This window comes from Linepithema humile, chromosome 5 (assembly GCF_040581485.1).
Source record: "Linepithema humile isolate Giens D197 chromosome 5, Lhum_UNIL_v1.0, whole genome shotgun sequence".
In the NCBI taxonomy this organism is placed as follows: domain Eukaryota; kingdom Metazoa; phylum Arthropoda; class Insecta; order Hymenoptera; family Formicidae; genus Linepithema; species Linepithema humile.
The window spans coordinates 21,864,116-21,871,636 of NC_090132.1; positions in this window are offsets into that span (position 1 = coordinate 21,864,116).

Below are 7,521 nucleotides of genomic sequence, written 5' to 3' on the forward strand. Positions count from 1 at the left end.
CTATGGGTCGTCGCTTTACCACACACACAAATTCTTTGCATTCATACAGATGTTGCTCTTAGCTGCGAAGAGCTGGCATTTAATTGTTAAATTCGGTACTTGTAACACGACGAGTAAAGCTGCTTATTTTACGTTTTGCGTCTTCGACCAATGAGTGTTTTGCCAGCGTCTAGGAAGTTTATTTTAAATATCACTTCGAAATATAAACCTGCATTACATCCCGGACGTGGCCGATCGAAAGAATAAGGAATATCATGTGCTTAAAGTGTAAAAATTTCGGACTAGCCGATAACGTCTATTTCATTTAAAAAAAAAAAAAAGAGAGAGAAAGGAAAGAAAGACGAGAAATTAGTGCACTGTCCTATCGGTCACGTTCCGGGCTGTCATAAGTGCAATGGTGAATAGTAAGAAATAATTAAAATATTTATGTCCAAACCAATAAACGCGAGCACGTATGCTTTTTTCCGTGTCGCGTACTTTATTATTATATGTGAGATTGTGATGCAGAAGTTGAAAGAGGTAAGGGACAGCGAAAGAAAGAGAATGTGTGAGAGGGAGAAAGAAAGAAAGAGAGAGAGAGAGCAAGTGGAAAAAGAAAGAGAGAGAATGGGAAAGAATGTGTGAGTGATTGTCTAGCAGAGTAATAAGGAGAAGAAAAAAAAAAAAAGAAAGATTTAATGAATAACTAATATTCGCGCGCGAATCCGTGTTTAAGACTTAAACAAATTCCAACCGCGTCCTAGCCTTGTGTTTTGTGCATGCACGAATAATAATGCCTTCATATGTTTTGGCTTCTCACGTGAATTTGAGAGTTTCGGGACGGCGAAATGGGATAACATGATGTCGCGCGTCACACAGAGCCTCTACGCCTACGTCGGGCGATAATTGTGCAGATTTTTGCAGGCCGCAACGATGCCCGTTGTGCATTCACGGGGAAACTAGAAAGGCAAGATAAGAAAACAAACGGTAAAGAGTAGATTTAAAATGTAAGTCAAGCGTGACCTTTTAACGTTCTAAAAGAAAAAAAAACCCAAAAAAAAAAAACGTTCAAATCCGGCTTTAGAAGCTTGCTTTCTGATAATGTTAAACGTGAGGTTGTTTATCGTATATCAAAATAGGAGTACACAATCGTCAAGAATATACATATTATGCTGATTCACGTTTGACGAATTTTCGTATGATAATAGGATATTAACCGTTGATCGGGACGCCGGGAACGAAAGCCCATGTGCGTAACATGGTTGAGGAACTTCTGGTTAAGTCTCGGTAATCCTAAACGAAGACTGTTTAATTTAACAAATTTAAGTAACTTTTAATTTCGGCAAGTGTAATCTTTCTGCCCTCGGCGTCCCGATTGTTCTGATATATCACGCGTTTGATCTTGCAGACTGCTGGGCCAGCAGAAAAAAAAAAAAAAACAGCTCTTACACACTAAATTATTTATATATCAATTTACTGATCTTGCACTGAAAATTCTGTAATCGGGGAAAGTATGCACTATGGGATAAGATACGATATGTATTGGTCTTTTACGATAGTAGCAAATCGCGTCACGGCCGAAACGAGAAAGGGAGGGAATGACGCGAGGAGACGTCGAGGAAAAATTATGTAAAGCACTTAGGGTTTTTCGAGTCTCTCTCTTCGATAGCAGATTTCTTTTTTCGAGTCAACGGTGCGTATGATTAACTAAATGACATAGAAGGCAAGCGTCATATCGTTAAGCACGTGACGAAAAAGAGGAAGAAAACTATGAAATTTTGCGGAAAAATTATTGAAATAATTGAGATGGGTGAGCGTGTAATAGAGAGCGAGAGAGAGAGAGAGAGAGAGAGAGAGAGAGAGAGAGAGAGAGTGAAAGAGAGAAAGAGAGAGAGAGTGAGAGTGAGAGAGAGAGAGAGAAAGTGTGAGACTGAAAGAAGAAAGACAAATTGATAGATAGATTGTGAACGCATACACATCACACATACGCGTATTTCCGCGCGCGAAATATGCGATGCAAATAGGAAACTAATAATCTTTCTTATACAGCATAATAATACACACATACATATATATTCTATATATTTAACTGCTAGGGGAATATTTATGATCGAGATCATTGTCGATTGTAGGGTCGCACGGGCCTTTTTTTGGAATACTTGTGCATTGGCTTCTACTCACGGTTCTCCGCGCAAAATTGCGTGTATTTCGGGCGGCAAGGATTTTGTGCCTTTAACCGTACGGAGTCGCCGGTCCGTTTTAGTTTTGCGAAATATCAGGGTTCTTACGGTCACGTTCTTTTCTTACGTACGAGAGATCTTTGACAGACACGACGGGGGGAGAAGAAAAAAAAAAAAAAACATATGAGGGAACGAGCGTAGGATAGGTTTTTGCACAATGCATTTCGCTTCTGATCGGGACGCGCAGGTCTTTCAAGAAAGGGCGGGTTTCGATCGTAATGTATATGCGGAGATCCATGCGTTGTTGAGGAAAGGATTCACATACGAATTACGGAATATGGTTGCACGAGTTCAAACGGCAAAGTTAATAGCAAGTGCGCGAATACGAATGGAAGGGAGAAAAGCGCGATGGTGGAGAGACCGATTGAAAGAGAAAGAATGTGGCCGATAAACAATGTGTGCGTGTGAAAGTGCGAGCAGGAAGTGCGAAAGATAGTACGAAGCGCGAGGGGCCGCAGCGACGGTCCCTCCGCTGCCCTTCGACAAAGGGATTTATCCGCGCGAATAGCGTCTCGAAGGAAGGAATGACCCACGTGGTTGATTCGTTACACTTAACATCTTTTCACAACTATTAATTGTATCGAAAGCTGAAGGATCAAGAAGGATCCTGATTTGATCGGCGACGACGAATGCGCATCAGCTCGGCTCATGTTAGCAAATCGCCACGCATCGTCCGCGCCGATCATCGCGGTCTCGCGGCCGTGAAAAACTCATTAAAGCCAGCCCAGGCGATGCTCGTTGTCTCGCTCGAGTGCGACGGGCGAGACACGTGTTTTTCTTCTCACCGAAGGACGAACTCGCCGACTGATAAACAGAGTGCGATTCGAATTGTGATTTAACCGGCGATTTCACGCGGGATTGAATGTAATCTGGATGAAATGCGTGTCCTTCGTATGTTGTAAGCGTAAGTCAGCGAGACAGCGAGTGTGACTGTTTTTTTTCTACATCGCCGCGGCTTGCGAATTCGTTTAACTTATCCGCATATGTGTGTGTCCGCACGCGTGCGATCGCGCGCTTGAAGAAAAGCGCGTCTGTGCGTTAAGTTGAAAGATAAAAAAAAAAAAGTTAGAGCAGAGGATATTATATAGACATATATATTATATACTATATATATGTTATATTTAAAAGAAGGCGGTCGCGTGCAACGCGACTCCCGCCTTTCGATCTTCGCGTGTTTCTGTGAGATCATTGTTTGTAGCGATTTGTTAATTTGATTTTTGTCTACACATCAATTATAAGAGAACGCAAAGAAGCGATCGTCATCATCATCATCATCATCATCATCATCATTACATATGTATCTCATCTCGCGATTATTGTACACGTCGACGCTGCATTCGACGGAACGGAATATCCGAGGCGAACGAGTAGCTCAAATCGCGGTGTGTGAATGAACACTATTCTTTGTGGATCGGGCGAATAAATCGCGCAGCGATTTATGAAAGAACGTCGGAATGCAGATTCGTCGATGCACATAATCGCGAGCACGCATCAAAGAGCGAAACGAGTGTCTCGATCGTTCTTTCTTCCGATCTTCGTTTCTCTCTTATTGTTCTCCGATGACGTTTCTCTCGTCGAACGAACCCAAATCGACTGTCGTCTCCGATTACTTTGTATCACGCGTTCTTTTTTTTTCCCCCCCGCGCTCTCCAAATTCCCTCGGCATCAGCTCGCGACACCGAAGACACCGTCGTCGCATTCACGCGCGAATCCAAGTCGCGAGTGATGATCCCTCCTCGGCCGTGCGCGCGCGACCGGAGCCGGTTCTTTACGTTCTCTCGTTGTTTCATTGATTCTCTTTTTAGTTTTCTCTTTTTCCCCGTTTTCTACGCGTTTTTCGCTCCTACGCGCGGCCTCGGTCGCGTCGCGATCATGTGACAAAGCTCTAAAACTCTTGTACAGTCGACGTAACGATTCGCGGACGGCGATCGTTCGGACAATCGGTCCTGTCTCGTGGACGAGAGGGAACCGTCCGTGGCGCGGATGAAATTCTCAGGAGCTCGCCGAAGGGCGTACGCGAGGAAGATGGGAATTATCGCGAGAATCGAATTTACAACACGATATATTTATGAAACGGCGACACTGACGTCCGCGATATTCGTTACGTCGACTTTTGGCGACGCAGAAACGCGCGTTCGTTCTGCTTCTCTTGTCTCGAACGCAAACGATAAAAGAAACAAAAAAAAAAAAAAATCATAAAAAAAAGAAAGAAAGAAAAGCCTTTTTTCTCGGTCAATCGTGGCCGAACGTAGAAAAGGAGAAAGATTGATTGTGCTGAAGAATAAGCGATGCGCAATTTAACTATAACGAATTGATGTAAGCGAATGGAAAAATCAATACTTTTCATTGAGATGATATCTGGATTTCAATAAACTTGATACCTCGAAACCATTCGGATAATTGACCCGGAGAGAGAGCGTATGACCGGGGTGCTGCATACGGTGGCCTTTGAGTCCCTCCGAGCGTTACCGGCGATGCTCTTCTCGACGGGGCTTCTTATTTCTATTCCACTAACTGTAGTCTCGTCAAGCTTCCGAATATGCATCACTTTTATCACGATTCTTCGCAATAACGGCGATCGAGCCAAGATTTGGCGTAATTTCTTTTAGATCGGCAATGTTCGAATATGGATTCGTGTATAAATTGTTGTACAAGTAAGTATTGTTTGCTCTCAAATCGAATTGTCTTTTGACGTTAAGATGTATTTATGTTTTGCGTGATTTCGAGGGCAGCAGTGAGCAAAAGAGATCCGCGGGGAAACCGATCCAAAACTGATAGAAAGCTCGTATCTCGAAAAGAATGTATTATGTGAGTGGAGAGAGAGGAGAGAATAGGAGGCAACTATAATCGCTCATCAGCTGGATATGCTGGCAATATTAAACTTCTCGTTTAATACTTGCTAATAGAGGTTTGTACCGAAAATGTAGTCATAGAAAGTTGATAGATGTATCTGTGCATATACGTATATATGTAAGGATATATTTGTAATTTTTGGATATATTTGTAATTTTTTTTATTCAGGATGAGTGATTATCGCTTACAAGGAGGTGAGAAACATGGATTGATCACATATACGTGACGTAAGATGGATTAATTAATATTGTGGATGAGATGGAAAAAAAGACTACTACTGTAAGAGCGTTTCTATTATCAAACACGACTGTCTCAAGACATTGTTATTATTGTATGAATAAGAGCTTGACGTTGCGATGAGTTGGCCAAATAATGAAGGAATTTATGGAAAGAAGACATGAGTAAAGACATGAAAACCCGGAAGAAATGGAGATCGATTAAAACGTGATTTCAAGAAAGGAAATGTCGATTAATTAACGAAAGCGTGCGTGAGACATGGGATTATAATTTACGAGAATACATAAAACTCGGAGAGAATTTGGAAACTGCGATTGACTGCGACGGAAATCCGAAATATACACACACACATGATCTAGACTTCGACTTGATCGTTCAAATGTTCGTTTAACACGACGTAAGATTAAGTCCGTAACTTCTGGTAATGGAACGGATGAATGGTAGAGACAGATTACCGAGACGGTAATCTTCAGGTAACGGTATATGATCTAAGGAGAGAGAGAGAGAGAGAGGGAGAGAGAGAGAGCGGGAGAGATAGATAGAGAGAGAGAGAGAGAGAGAGAGCTGACTACCTCGTTACTAATCGCCATCCAATTGACATCGAGATCACTGCTCACAAAAAAAAAAAAAAAAAAAAAAAAGAAAAATGAAAAAGATATCTCTGAGTAGTCCAGGCTGTTTGACCTATTGTTCTTCGTATGTTTCTTCCAGAATCAGATAATGAAAGCACACCGTCGCCGGTAAAGTCGCAGCCCAAGAAGGTACCGTACTGCAAGACCTACGAGCAGATGAGATTGGAGGAGATTCAGGCGGAGAGTGCGGCTTATTACTCGTACGACGACGAACCGTATGGCGGCGGACTCCACCGGAATCAAGCGGACATCGGTAAGGCGAAGAACAGTCGGGGAAATCGATGGATCTGCGTGAATCCAGTCAAGGAGAAGCAAGAGGTGCCAACGACGAAGCTGGACTTCGAGGTGCTGAGTCTGGAGGAGATCCGACGACGGAAGAAGGAGAAGGAAGTGGTCGTCAGAGCCGTGACGGGCACGTCGTCGGAGCCCTCGTCGCCGATCGAGACGAAAGGCGTGAAGAGGCATTCGACCGAGCACCGCGGCAAGGAGAGCGACAGCCCGCCGAAGAAGCGCAGGATCAGCACCGAGTTTGTGAAGAATAGCGAATCCATCGCCGCCGTCAAAGTACCGCCGGTGAAATTACGCAGGTCTCTGAAAAACACCGCCGCGAGTGAAACCGAGACGCAGTCGTGCAAAGACGCGAGTAAGCGAGGGACAGCGGAGGTTCAGGACATCGAGATGTCCTGCTGCGAGAGGCTGCAGAGTGATATTAACGATTCGGCTAGCGTGAGCAGGAGAGGCGAGGTGGAGGTCAGGCTGTGCGACAGCAGCACGAGGGAGGAGAGAACGCAAACGCAATCGGAGCAAGCGATGGAGGACAAGAAGTCCGTCGCCACGTACACAACCGAGGATATTAACGTGCTGTTCGATGCTCAGCCGTACACCACCACGGCGGAAGAGTATCTGAGGCTAGACGCATCGTCCGACGATATTATGAGGGATATTGAGGCCTTACTTAAGTAGAAAAGCATATGGTTTAATTGATTTTATGCGAATAAATGTAACTAGTTTCAAATTGATGAAAATGAAAATTTTAAAACGAGTTCACGCTGCGCCATTATTCATATTTGTTCATATCGCTACCTCTTTTCATGATTTTTTTTGTTGTAATATCTCTCACCTAACTTGTTATAGAAACGTTAATAGAAATTGTTTCACTTTTTACCAGTTTAATTATTATTTTGAATATTATTAATTTTTAATTATTAAATTTGAATTCAACTCGTTTTGAAATTTTTAGTTAGAATTAGCATATATCTCCCCATTATTAAGTCCATTAGAAGTTGAGCACTTAAACTGGAGAGATCGAGAATATCTACTATATATTATATATATATATTTTCTCGTTTCTCAAAACCTGAAAGCATTTTTCTTTCATACCAAATTGCGATAACTATAATAATATTATAGTTATATAGTGAAATTATGTAGTGAAATTATATGTATTGCAATTTTGTAATATTAGACGTCCGCTGGTTTAACCCTAGGATTACTCCTCCTCCTATTTGATAGTCTAATTTGATAGTCTTAATTAAAACTAGTTTTTTAAACAGGCTGAAAGAAGCAATTAAGCATGTGCA